Source organism: Sciurus vulgaris (genome assembly GCF_902686455.1).
Source record: "Sciurus vulgaris genome assembly, chromosome: 5".
NCBI lineage: Eukaryota > Metazoa > Chordata > Mammalia > Rodentia > Sciuridae > Sciurus > Sciurus vulgaris.
In genome coordinates this window covers 49,313,660-49,328,549 of record NC_136465.1, presented here as the reverse complement: position 1 = coordinate 49,328,549, position 14,890 = coordinate 49,313,660, and the positions used below count along the sequence as shown (strand labels likewise).

At 33.1% G+C, this 14,890-nt stretch overlaps 1 protein-coding gene across 1 annotated transcript in view; it reads right to left on the bottom strand.

The window, feature by feature from the left end:
- Positions 1–14,890, bottom strand: part of TNKS (tankyrase) — a 197,000-nt gene that overhangs the window by 157,695 nt on the left and 24,415 nt on the right. The gene's annotated exons all lie outside the window — the stretch shown is intronic.

The window sequence follows — 14,890 nt, the reverse complement described above, 5'->3', positions numbered from 1 at the left end:
CAATATTTGGTTCTTGAGTTTAAAAGTTTGGCAAGGGAAGAAGAAAGAAGCAATGCAAATAATGGTGCCAGGGAAGGAGGCATCAGTTCTGAGAGAATAACAGTAAGCAAATAACCTCAATGGACAAATCTTAAATTCAAACTTGTATTTAAAATATGAAGATAGATTTATCATGGTAAAAGGATGGGTTTACCAAAAATAACGGTATCTCAGAGAGTGAAATACAGGACTTCCATGGTCTATTTTCCACATTTATACATTAATTTAACATTTAGTACAAATATATATTATTTTTTAAAAAGTGGTATTTCTCCTCAGTCAAAAACAATCTTTATGCATGCTTTAAGTATGTTTACCAAAACAGCCTTTTGTTTTCAAAGGCTGTTGTTTTAATTAATTTGTAACCAACAGAGAGATAATAGTTAAATAGTTCTGTTAACTGAGTAACATTATATATGGTAATAGTAAATAGTAAATAGTAAATAAAGCTAATGTAAAGTATATCTATTAGGTCAAATTCTGTTATAATGCTGAGATTTTAGAAACAAGTCATCTTAAAATGGTCAAGAAGTGACTGTCTTGCAAAATTACAAGGTTTAAGTCATACTTTTCTGAGTGAATGTCTTTAATATAAAAGTGATCAAAACTCAGAATTTTGCCAACATCTGAGACTGAAATGAGCTTAATTTCACCTGAGTAAACTATTTGTCATTATGTGCCTCATTACACAGATATCCATTTAACATTTTTCCATGTGTCTCACTGGGAAAATTAAGTAAGACTCCATTTCTTTTTTTAAAAGTTTCAAAAACTCAAGTTCTCTACTACTAAGTTGGCTTAATTTACTAATGGCAATGTATCATAGTTAAAGTTTAAGAAGATAACTACAGTTAAAGAGCCCAAACTCAGGAGCCAAACTGCTCTGGTTAGAATCCCAATTCTGCCACCATCAAATTCTGGGACCCTAGGAAGCCACTTTACCTCCCTGTGATTCTATTTTCTCACCTGTAAATCAAGAGAGAATACATACAACACAGAATTGTAGGAAGATAAAACAAATATTTTTAAAGGCCCAGAAGAGTCTAAGAATACGCACATAACAATTTTCTTAAAAGGACATTAAAAATATTTAATTACTGACTCAAAAAATTAGTCCAAGTGATTAAATTACTGAATTTACATGGGAGAATCCTGTTTTGTGATTTAATGAGTTAAATGTATCTTCTTTGCTCTTTATGGTCAAACTTTGGCATGAAATTTCATAATAAAAAACCTCCCAGTTAAACTTTCCTACTAATGTTGTTCTCTTAAAAATAAAGAAAACCAAGAGTTTGTTTTTTTTTAAGGTACATTACATCTGCAGTAACTTAGCTACAGATTATTCTGTGTGTATATATTATGGATTTTTATATCCAAGGTCAATTATATTCCTTTTGAAATGAACAAAGTTAAGCCAAGTCATAATATATTAATTAAATTAGCATTATTTGCTTTCATAAATCACAATTTATTATAATATTAAAGCAGGTACTGAAGTAAATAAAACAATCACAATAACATAGCATCCCTCTTTCTGCCTAAAAACCTTAGAGAGTAAAACCTGAAAGAAAGTACTATCCCAGGAGCCAGACAAACCTGAGTTTTAGCATACTGCTCTGTACTTGGTAAGTGATCTTGGGCAAGTTACTTCATCACTGTTAATCTCTGCTTTCATAAAATGTTACCTGACTTGGAGAACTACTATTATAATTAAATGAACTCAATAAAAACCCTTTGTTGTCTAAATCAGGATTTTTTTCACCTGCCTTTCAAAAACATAATCACATACTGCTAAAAACACCTGTTGGATTAAAATAAAGACAAACTGATAACAGCCAGAAGAACAATAAATTAATGTAAACCATGCCCATTGTTGTTTTATGCTATTTAGAGGAAGAATGCTTTCTCTAAAACTTGACTAGATTCAGGTAAAAGAAAAAAATCTGAGAATTAAAGTCAGTATCTTTACAACCTAACCATGTGAGTTTACAATGGAATCACAGAATTTTTCCAGCTCTGAGGGAAGACTGCACATAAAGATGCTTCCTAACTGGCCTTTCTAAATTCTTTTCTAAAATACTCCCATCACCCTCTCTCTAAAGACTTCCTACTATTCTAAACTCTCTATGTGTGTAAAACATTGAGACCAAAGAAAAACACTTTTAATATTACTAGTTTACGGAGGTTTAACATTACATATTTAAAAACATTCCCCAAAGAATCAGGATTAAACCTGTACCCTAATATTCTGATCCTGCTTTGAAATTTAGTTTTGTTTTTGTTTTATGGTACTGAGGATTGAACTCGACCTTGCGAATGCTAAACAAACACTGTGCTACATCCCCAGACCCTTTTATTTTATTTTAAGACAGGGTCTTGCCTCAAATTTGTGATCTTCCTGCCTCAGCCTCCCAAGCCACTGAGATCACAGGCATTCACCACCGCACACAACTCAACTGTTCTTAATAGTAGTGGTGATGTCAAAACCAGACCTGATTGTGAAATAAAATTACAAAAACGTATGGTAAGAGACCAATGCCTGGTCAAGAGGTCAGTTGTCCCCTCTCTCAGCCTTTCTCTAGGAAGCCTAATTAACCATGGGTCACTACCTTTTGCATTGTCAATAATTGCCCTAAGAGTCTAACTACTCCCTTTTGAAATGTAACAGATGCCTATGAAAAGAGCCATTTCTTCTTATCTGTTTCTGTGAACATGTGTTATGTTAGAGACCCTGCATGCACAAGGCCTTCAGCTGCACAGATTAGGAATTATTTTAAAAAGAAAAGTCCCATGATAGGATGAATCTAAGAGGATGTCAAATAACCTTTAAATATTGTGAGAAACTGTGGATCAGGGCTCAGAATTTGGAGTTTTTGTCTTCCTCTGGGACTGCCCTTGTAAAATAAAGTTTGGAGTTCTCCACTCAGAGTGCTGCTTGCTGTTTCTCAACCATCTGTTTCCTTCAAAAGTAGTATTCAATTATGTATTTCAGATCCCACCCTCAGATCCCTCCCCCAACTTCAAGAAGGAAAAGAATGCTTTTTTCTTTTTTTTTTTTTTTTTAAAGGAGAGAAAGTTTATTTTGAGGTTCACAGTTTGAAAAGTCTCAATTCGCAGATGGCCAACTTCATTTGTTGGGACCGGAAGTGAGGCAGAACATCATGGTGGAAATGTGTGGCAAAGAATAGCAGCTGGGGACATGGCACCAGAAAGCAGAAAGAGTGCCTTTTTTTCTTTTAATGAAGTTTCTTCTCTGTCCTCTCCCCCCTCTCTCATTTCTAATGGGTTACAATTTTCAGAAACTAACTACAATGCCCTCTGTCAGCTTGAAAAAAAAGTATTTTCCCATAAATCATTTACTTTAAAAAATAATAACCATTATTCACACTTCTTTAATATTAGTAAGCTTTCAGTTTATACTTGAACACAACAAACCAGAACTTCATTCTTGTAATAATGAAATATCAATAATTTTCCATAATCCTACATGTAATATCTCTACTAAGTTAAAAGATCTAAATAAGAAAAGGTACCTTTTCCCATGTCTTATCAAATTACAATTCAAGTGTATAAAATTACAAAGGTTATGAAAGAAAGTACGCAATATTAATTCACATTGATGTTAACCAAGAGCAGTATATGGTAAATGCCAATTAGTCATTAAGTGTTACTGGGTGTTCACATTGTATCAGAATACCAAAGTGATCTATGCAAATAGCTATTTCATCCAAGGAGAAAGAGAGCAGAAGCAAGAAAACATTTACTGAGGCTCTCATTGTTTTAGATGTGTTATTTCCTTTAACATCACATAACCTTATGCAGTAGCATGATGCCCATTTTAGAAATGAGAAATTAAGATTAAAAGCAATTAAATTACTTGTTTAAATTCCCAATTGTTAAGTGATAAACTAGATTTCCTATCTAATTCTAAATTCAAGCACTTAATTTCCACTTGATCATTCTATACAAATGCAAAGATTGTCCCAGAACTATAACTTAAGCTTTCCTCCCCTTAAGTGAATTCTAGGGGGCATATCTACTCTTTTGTTTATTTATTTATTTGGTAAATATCTACTATTCCTATATTCAATATCCTATTTCTAACAACCCCATCAAACAATCCTCCTGTTGGGAACGCTTGAAACCATGATTCTGATTAATACCCATGACAGCCTGCGTTCTCTTTTAGGAGACCCACTGGAACATATCCTGCTCTGGATCCTCATACTCCAGCATATTCTTTCAAAAGATCACTCAAAACTGTGCCCCAAAACAGGCAAAACAAAATATGTATTCTCTAACCATGATTATCGACACCACAGCAAATTTAGAAATTCTCAAATAAACAAATATTTGGATACACAGTATTTGGAGGGTTTTGTTGTTGTTGTTATTTTATAAATCTTATTTATACTGTCATAGATGAGGACAAAATATCAAACAACTAACAGCAACAGTTTTAATCCTATATTCTGTTTACAGATGAAAAGTCTAACACCCACCCAATCTAAAAAGGATTATCAGGTTTAAATAAATTGAGAATTTAAAAGAGTATTTACTTTTTAAACCTATAAATATAATTATACTATACTTCACAACTTTCTAATTTAGTGAGGAACTCCCTAAAATCTTTGTCTCCAAATTGACCTGCCTCTGAAATATCCGTAATCGTGAAACTGTACAAAAGTGAGGAAACAATTCAGATAAAACGATAACCATGTAAAGCAAAATGCCTGGTTTCATGAGCCATTTGTCTCGAATATCATTTGCATACAAGCCCAAACTTAAACCATGCATCTCACTGAAACCCACAAGGTAGCTGTTTTGAACTACCTTGGTCAATCTAAAGTAATCTAAAGTTGGTTTTTTATTGTTAGTGTTTGGGGTGGGGAGGTAGTTACTTTTTCCTACTAATTTAAATATCTTTGCCATACTTTAAGGCTTTAAGACAGTGAAGACATTGGTACTAATGCATTTCCAAAAATATAATGAACAAATATAAAACTATACATATATGTGTATATGAGTTTGTGTATTATGTGTATATTTACCACCATTATTCAGAATGCCTAGAACAATAGTATCGAATTTATTAAGTAAATGTATACCTACTCTGACCTTCTTGAAAAGCAGACAAATCATCAAGATAAGGATGCTCAGTACCAGTGGGGATTATTTCAGAAGAAAAAAAAATCACTGACATCCTGGTTCCTCTCTAAGTGTGCAAGTATGGAATCTTGCTACCTTTCAGATTTTATGAAAATGCTACACTGAGACTTGTTTATAAGATTCCAATTCAATATTTATATAGGAAACTCGTATTAAAAATGCAAGATGGAGGTATTCTGGCAGGAGAAAGGAAAGAAGACAATAATGAAATAAGACCAAGGGAATGAATCAAGTTCAAGGCTTTGCTAAAATTTTCAACTAATTTTTGCAAGAATATAGAAGTTGGGGGAAAAGAATTATTCTTAACCTAGCTCATTTATGGATGATATATGCCCAGATAATATGAATGACTAAATTGAGAACCCTAAAGGAGTTCTCCAGTAGCTAAAATCTCTTCATTCCTTATTAAGAAACTGTGGATTTTCAGGTATTTCCTAGAGTAATTAAGGGTTATACATTCATTCAATGAAAATTATATTTTCTAGAGTACTATTTATAAAATAATGAAAATCAAAAATAGCCTAACTGGTCTAGAACAGAGAAGTGATTTTAAAAAATGATTATTTCTGTAGAAATCTTGAAAGCCTTTAAAATTATATTAAAACATTCAGTGATAACAAAATATGTTTATAACAAACTATGTTTACAACAAAGTGAAAACAATGAGAACAAAACAATGCATGGAATGCTCCTATTTTATGTAAAATGGATTGTGAACAACACAGGTTCACTGCGTCTAACAGCACTGTATAATCAAACTTTCTATAGTAATGGAATCTTCTACATCTTCACTCTCCCCAGTCCTAATCCCTAATCGCCCCAGTTCCAAGACATGAATTCATTGAAGGATACTGTATTTCACCTCATAGTCCTCACCACTGTGCTAAACACAAGTATTCTGTGAATCTTAATCTTGAACCAAAACCAGTTTAGTAATAAATCAGTTTTAAGTAATAACAGCATAATTAAAAAAAAAAAAGTTTCACATAATGATCACACCCCACTTTTGCAAAAAATTTGACATAAAATCTGCAACACCTAGGCAGTGATATATACGGGTAGGTAGCCATAGGAAGTGTCAGATAATGTAAACTAAAGTTTATACAGGGAAAATAAATATATATTTCTAGAAAACATATATAAAGCAAAGTTATAAATAAATTATGAGAGGGATATTACTTTAGGAGTTATGTAAAAAGTAGGTTTAAATTTTAGTAGACATTAAATTTTTTGGCATTTTTTTTTATAAAGCCTATATAAAGATTATTTTCCAACTTTAAAATTTGCTATTAGATGGTTTAAAAGCAGAATTAGTCTGGCAGACTTACAAAATGAAATTAACTTTTAATGCTTAAAAAGTTTCTTTACTAGCGAAATTTGAATCATCTGCCTCATGCAAAGGACATAAATATTAATGAAATTAACTAAGCTAAATACTTTGAGATGACTCAAGAGAAAACCCTTTACTAATATAATCTATCCACAATAATTTTGGGTAAATTTATCACCATTACCTTTTCCTTTCTATCTCCCTATCTCAACTCATCTCAAGGACTTGATCTGCAAGTAACAACAAAAAGTTTTGTTTATAGAAAGTTTCTTTCCAGAAAATCCATTATAGCCAAAAGTCAAGGCACAATTAGACTCAACATTCAACTACTCATCCTAATGAAAAATAAGTAGTTACCTGACAAATGACTGATATCTAAACAATTTATATCCAGCTTTAAAATGTGGTTTTGTACTTGTATATGAACATGGGAATATGTGATATATGGCAATTCACAACATTTCAGGTTAAATTCAAAATATTATTTAAGAAGTAGAAAATTACTCACCTTCTTTATCTATAATGCACACTAATGCAAAACAAACAAATGAAAAAAATCAGACAAAACCAAGCCATCTTCTTGTGAACTGCTTCGCACCTATCTCTTTGAGTATATGATTAGATAATAGTAACAAGCAATGAGACTACAAGAGGGAGGTCTCATTCTACCACAGAGAACTAATAATCAATCAAGCAGAAACTACTAAGATTTAAAAAGAGTAGTATGGGAGCACACAATAAGGAACCAATCTGAAATCTGCTTAAATTCACACTTTCTCTAATTCAGTTTACGAGATTGGTCCTATGGCAGAATTAGAAAGCAAATATATTCAGTAAACAGAAGACTGACATCTACTTTTAGATGCCAATGTGAACAGGAGGGTTAGACTATAATAATATGAACTCAGTCTTTGATTATTTTTCATCTTTTAATTTGTAGGCATATGAAGCACTGTAAGAATTCTGCCACAGTCAATAACAAGAAGAAATAGCTCGAAGTATATCTATGTGTCTTCTGATTCTGGAAAAGTAGATAATGTTCACAATGCTAACAGAAGACATTAAAGGAAAGCACGAACCAAAAAAATTTAATTATTAGTGATCCTTCATTTCTGGAATGACTTCAGGCAATGAAATACTACTTTCAAACCAAAAACTGCTTTCCTGTATTTCTGCAATATAATCAGAACTATAATCTTATATCACTATAAACTGCTTTTAACCTAAGAATAATTGTCAAATATAAATATGACCTTATATCATGCTGGTGAAACATTAAATACTTTTTCTATTTTAATTGGTAGATTCAGATTTCGCCAAAATTAAAAATATCTGATTTTCTAAAGACACCATTAGGAAAATGAAAAGTTTGGATTAAGAGAAGAAAACATTCACAATATACCCATTCAACAAAAACCACAGCCAAACTGCAAGAATTCTCACAACTCATTAAGAAAAGCAAAACAGATTCTGGAAATTAGCACTCTATCTGAAGTATGAGTGGCAAAGATATTCTCCCACTCTGTAGGCTCTCTCTTCACATTACTGATAGTTTCCTTTGCTGAGAGAAAGCTTTTTAGTTTGAATCTATCCCAGTGGTTGATTCTAACTTTTATTTCTTGTGCTATGGGAGTCCTGTTAAGGAAGTCTGATCCTAAGCCAACAAGTTGAAGGTTTGGACCTACTTTTTCTTACAAATAATCCAATCAACAAATGGGCTAAGGAAATGAACAGACACTTCACAGAAGAAGATGTACAAGCAATCAACAGATATATGAAAAAATGTTCAACATCTCTAGTAATAAGAGAAATGCAAATCAAAACTACCCTAAGATATCATCTCACCCCAATTAGAATGGCGATTATCAAGAATACAAGCAACAATAGGTGTTGGCGAGGATGTGGGGAAAAAGGTACACTCATACATTGCTGGTGGGGTTGCAAATTAGTGCAGCCACTCTGGAAAGCAGTATGGCGATTCCTCAGAAAACTTGGAATGGAACCACCATTTGACCCAGCTATCCCACTCCTTGGCCTATACCCAAAGGACTTAAAGTCAGCATACTACAGAGATACAGCCACATCAATGTTCATAGCTGCTCAATTCGCTATAGCCAGATTGTGGAACCAACCTAGATGCCCTTCAGTTGATGACTGGATAAAGAAACTGTGGTATATATATACAATGGAATATTACTCCTCCATGAAGAATGATAAAATTATGGCATTTGCAGGCAAATGGATGAAATTGGAGGATATCATGCTAAGTGAGATAAGCCAATCTCAAAAAACTAAAGGACGAATGATCTCGCTGATAAGCGGATGAGGACATATAAGGAGGAGTAGGAGGGGTTAGTGTTAGGTTTAGGGTTAGGTTTAGGGTTAGGGATAAGGAGGGTGGTAAGAATGGAGGAAGGAAGGACTGTATAGAGGGAAAAGAGGAGTGGGAGGGGTGGGGGGGGGAAGGGAAAAAATAACAGAATGAATCAAACAACATTGCCCTATGTAAATTTATGATTTTTAATTAAAATAAAAAAACTAAAACTAAAAAAAAAAAAAAGCAAAACATAAAACAGTCAAAAGATCTAAACAGACACTTTATAAAAGAATATACACAAATTCCAGTAAGCACATGAAAATATATGGAACAAATTCAGCCTTCAGGGAAAATGCAGTTCCTTTTATAGTCCAACATACACTTATCATTCCACCCGGCAATTCCACTCATAGGGATCCAACCAAGAAAAATGAAACAACAGGTTCATACCAAGACACACATACCAGGGATTACTGGCCAGCAGTACTCTTCATAATAGCCACAAATTGGAATGAACCCAAAGAGCCACCAAATGTGCCACATCCATACAATGGGACACTATACAAGAAAACAGGAACCACTAATACACATACATACTATAAATTGACAAACTATTAGCTAAATGGGTCCCAACAAAAAGGAAATGACTGAAATAATTACGTTAGCTAAATAAGCCAGAAAAAGACTACTCAAATCACACATGAAATGGGGGACATTACTACCATGCTTGCAGAAATAATGAAATGGCAATTTAATTATTAGGATATCATTATTAATAAGGATTATCAAAGAATGACAAAAAATGTGGCTATTCATTCATTCCAAGATAATTATCAAGGAATGAACAGAAAACTGAATAGTCACATGGAAATGAATGAAGCTGACCACATCCTTTCATATTATATACAAATATTAATGCCAATGGATCAAACATCGAGAGCTCAAACTCTTACAAGGAAACATAGGGTTAAATCTTAATGACCTAGAATTTGGAAATGTACTCACAAGATATGACACCAAAGCACAAGCAACAATAACAAAAAAAGCAGACTTTTTAATGATTACCAATCATAATTCCATCTATAACCTTAATTCCTGTTTGCATGTTAAGTAACATATTCCCGGGTTCCCAGAATAAGATGTGGTCATTTCTGGGTCACTAGTCTACCACATATAGTAGTCTTCTATATTCACAGGGTATTGGTCTCAGCACAACCCCTATACCAAAAGACATGGAAATCCCCGAATGATAGTTACTCATATAAAAATGGCATTGTAACTGCACATAAACTACCCTACCCCCTTTACTATTTAAATCATCTCTTGATTTCTTATAATAATACAATGTAAATGTTATGAAAATAGTTGTTATATAGTGTGCTTTAGGAGATTATGACAAAAAAAACTACATGTTCAATAGAAGCAATCCCCCACCTACTCCTGAACATGTCCAATTCGAAACTGCTTGGATCTTCAGATACATAATCTTGGATGTGGAAAAGTCAACTGGGAGATCCAAAGGTAGTCTCCAGGTGCTCTGGCTTCTATATCAATGCTTTTTATAGCAGATGACATTGGTTCTCAATTACTCTAAGAGCAAAGTCTTCATCAATGCTGATAATTCCACATATTTTATAAGCCTTAAATTAACAAATCAATTAGATTATTGGCCACCTAATTTCACAGATATATACACACAGGAAAACACATAAATTACATATAAACCATGTAGGCAATGTATTATAACACTTTCATTTTTAACCAGGATTTCACCTCAGTAGACATACTACATTTAACTGAATGAGCCTGAGTTTTGCCTGCCTAAGTGATTCAAAGCTGAAGGTATGCCCTTTATTTTCTAAGGCAAAAAAAGGGGGGGATGGGGAGAAAACAATTTAATAACAAGGAATTCCTAAATTGTAAATGAGAGGAAAAAACTGGCAGAAATCCTACTACATGTTAAATAATTAAGTTCTGAACTGAGATGGGAAAATGAGAATTACAGCTAATTGCTTTCACTAGTTCATTTAGATAACCAACTTAATTTTAATTATGTTATTAAATGATACTATCTTTACATAGTTTGCCTAATTTCTCCAAATAAGCCAATATGCTTAAAGACTTTTAAGAAAAATACCATCGGATCTCATTTTCTCTTGCATTTTCAGTAAATATAAAGCAACTGAATATCATGTAAGAACAGGAAAATTATTTCTAATCATGTTATTTTAATAATAAGGGAAGGTACTGAGCATATACCATACAGATATTACACTATATAATATACAGATATTACACTAAGGTGCTTTACTTGTATTATCTTAATCACCCTAACTAGAAGACATACAGTTATTACCCCTATTTTAATAATGAAAAAGATAAACTCACTCAAGGACCCGGGTCTCTTTAACTGTAATCACTGAGACATAATCCCACTGATCCTAGAAAACGTATCTTTTTTTTTTTAAGACCTGTTAGATTTTATAAAGCAGTATGAATTTTGGCTTACAACAGTCAGGATCCCAAAAGTCCATACACAAGATAAAGGAAAGCAAAAAGTGTTTAATAGTGTAAAGAAAGAAAGTAACAGCAGCTTTGTTTCCTAATATAACATCACTTACCATATTCAGCCTTTCTTACTCTCAAAAAGGTGAAGAACTGCTCTAATTAAGGGAGTTGCAGTTTAATCCTTTTCTTCTAACAGTCTTTGGAAGGTATTCCATTATGTTCAAGCCTTCAATGTTGTAAATGAAAAGTCCTCTGCCTAATTTTTTTTTTTCTCTCTCTCTAGGCAACTAATTCTTCCCAGTTTCAGTACAGCCCCTCATCAATCCAGTATGAAACGCCTTAAGTCTTTTCAATATCTAAATGGGTTTTTTTCCCTTATCATTTAATTATTATTGAACTCTTCCATCGGTTCTTTTTTCCTTTCTTTCTAAAACTCCTATCATGTGTAGAGTTTTAAAACAGTGTTGACTTTTTCTGGATTTATTTACTGTTTTCTTTATGATTTCCATGTGCTAACATTTTTGCCCTATATTGGGGGTATTTCTCAAATCTGATCTTTCAGGCTACTAATGTTCTCTTTATTCATCTGTTGAACTTTTGTGTTCAAATAAATTAGGTTTTGGGGACCCCAGAAAGTCTCTTTCATATTAACTTTTAATTTTAATTAATTTCCCTGAGGGATATTTTTTAGTTTTTAAGTTAAGGGCTCATCTGATCCCTTCAACAGTTCTGAATATGTATGCTAATTATTCTCTTTATCTTCCCCTCCAGTTGAGATGGGTGGTTATTTTTCATTTAAGCTTACCAGGTTTCAGGTCCAGATGCTGGGTTATTCGAAACAGTGAGAATTCCAAATGTGTTAGAAAACCATGGTCCCATATTATCTTTAGAATTATTTGCTGAGGTAGCCAGCAAGCTTTCCCTTCCAGAAGGCCTAACAAGAAGCCTCCAAAGGCAACATATTCTGTTCCCTTCACCCTTGAGAAAGGGAGAGAATAAGAAGTAGGCAGGTGATATGCAACGAAATAGCATGAAGGCAGTGGGAATTATAAAAATCAATGTCCATCTTAAACTGAACAGACGAGAAGGTATAAGACCAACCTTAGAAAACAAGTCCAAGCCAGATGCAGTGACCCACACCTGTTATCCCAGTGGGCTCAGAAGGCTGAGTACAGGAATTCAAAGTCAGCCTCAGCAAAAGCAAGGCGCTAAACAACTCCGTGATACTCTGTCCCTAAATAAAATATAAAATAGGGCTGGGGATGTGGCTCAGTGGTCGAGTGACCCTGAATTCAATCCCTGATATCTAAAGAGAAAAGCAAAGAAAAAAGAAAACAAGTCTATAGCGTAAGTAGAAGAAAGCATAACATCTTTTAGTAGGAACTAAATTGACCACTGCCAATTCTGCAGAAAAATATCTGCTGCTCAGAATGATTCCTTAATATTTCTACAACTTTGTACTCAAAATTCTACATTATACAATGGAGTGTCTGACTGACCAGAGCTCATCACTGACTGCCAAAGGGTAGAAAGAAGGAATATCTGACTCCATCAGTTTCTGAATTTCTCCCTATTGTGAATATACATAGTTTCAAATCTCCAAACCCAGAAAAGGAATTGGGTACTAGTCAGTGAAGGAAAAAAAAAAAAAAAAAAAAATAATAGCATTATTACTCCCAGATCTTATATCAACTGACTACCTGAAAAGTATATCTACAATTTGCTTTTAAAACAGTTTCCAAGCATTTAGAAAGTCTCAAAAAAAAAAAAAAAAAAAAAAAAATTACAGGTTATATAAGCAGAAAAGAAAATATTTATTTTAATTTTTTTCTTGAAACTATATTCTGGGTATAGGGAGAAATGAGGAAGTTTTACAGGCATAAAATGTGGTTTCTGAAGTAAATCAGGTTTGTTATATACAATACAAAAATATTGTAAATATTACTTTAATCAATTCCATGACCTCAGTCTTAAGTTAGCTGCTTTAATTATACTATACTTAAGTTGATTTTTAAATAACATCAGTCTGTGTTTTCTTCTTTATCATGGTATCTAAAGAGTAGCTATAAAAGGGTTAAAGACTTCTAAATTGGCATTTTTAAGTGTCAATAAGAAAAAAAATAAGAAATCTATATAACAGAGTAGTCTTAATTCAAGTTGAGATCTTAGCAACAATGATAATAACAATTAATAGCAGTTAATATTTACTGAATAGGTACCATACGAGATATTCTAAGTACATGTATTTGCTAATCCTCTCAAGAATCCAGAGAAAGATGTATGTATAGTACTCCCACTTTACGTATAATGGAACATGGAGGTTAAAGAAGTAGACCCTGATTTCACCCACAGCAGAAAACTGGTGGGGTGAGGATGTAAGACCACAGCATGTACATTATGGCAATCTGCCCTGAAGCTTCCCATAAGCCAGTAATAATGTGATTTGGTCCTAGTTATACATATCAAATATATTTGCTATTCTACTTCACATATAGATATGATTAATCTTAATCAGTTAAGTATTTCGTCTTCTAGGCAAAAACATTTTAAAAATCAATTTTGTAGGCTAGTCTCTCAAAATTATCAGACGAATAAAAAGGAAAAAGACAAGCTTTCAATTCTTTTGTTCAGTTATCTAAAAATAGAAATTGGTTTCACAGAAACACTTAAGAATTATTTTACTATGCTCAAATTCAGTAAGTATAACATAGATGCTATCAGAGGTTAAAAAGGATCTGAGAAAAAGTTCCTGAAATGTAAGTATACAGAAAGGCCTAAAACCAATCTTGATTTCCCTGTTACATACTTCAATAGCAGTTGTATCTCAAATATATTTTGATAATAGTTTCACAGGTACCCTTCCACTTCCCTCAATTCTTATAAGGCCACAAGAACTTAAAACAGGGCAGTATGTGTCACTACCTACTGAGGACTGTGGGAATGGGGGCTGCAGGGATTCATTCTTCAAATGTTTGAGCACTATACTTAATCCTTTCAATAGAACCTAGATAAAAAGGAGTTTTTCATGGTGTACTTTGGGAGATGAATTAAGAGAAGAATAATATTAATTTTAGTAACATATTCAAAGCACTGATAGAAAAAAAATTCACAAATATAGACATAAAAACAACCCCAAAGGTTATAAAGGTGAAAACAGTGTAAAATTATATGCGTGACGATGGATAAAAATCCAATGTATATGATAATAAGATGACACAGAAATAGTGATGACAAGGAACCTAAAAATCTACTTTAAGTAAGAGTAACTGTCAAGTTCAATAATAATGATTACATACAAAAGCAAGTAACTTAAGAAGTTTTGTGGTCAGAGAAAGGTTAAGTTCAAGCTTTTCAAGATACTCTTATGTTATGACTTGACACAGGACATGGCAGTGTTAGTAAGAAGCTCGGGAGGAAATGAGAGAATCGACCCAAAGTGGAAGATGAGAAGGAACTAGAAGGACAGGATATCCAAAGACTCATGTCAACAGATGTTGAAGTAACAAAGGATAATGACAAGGAATGTG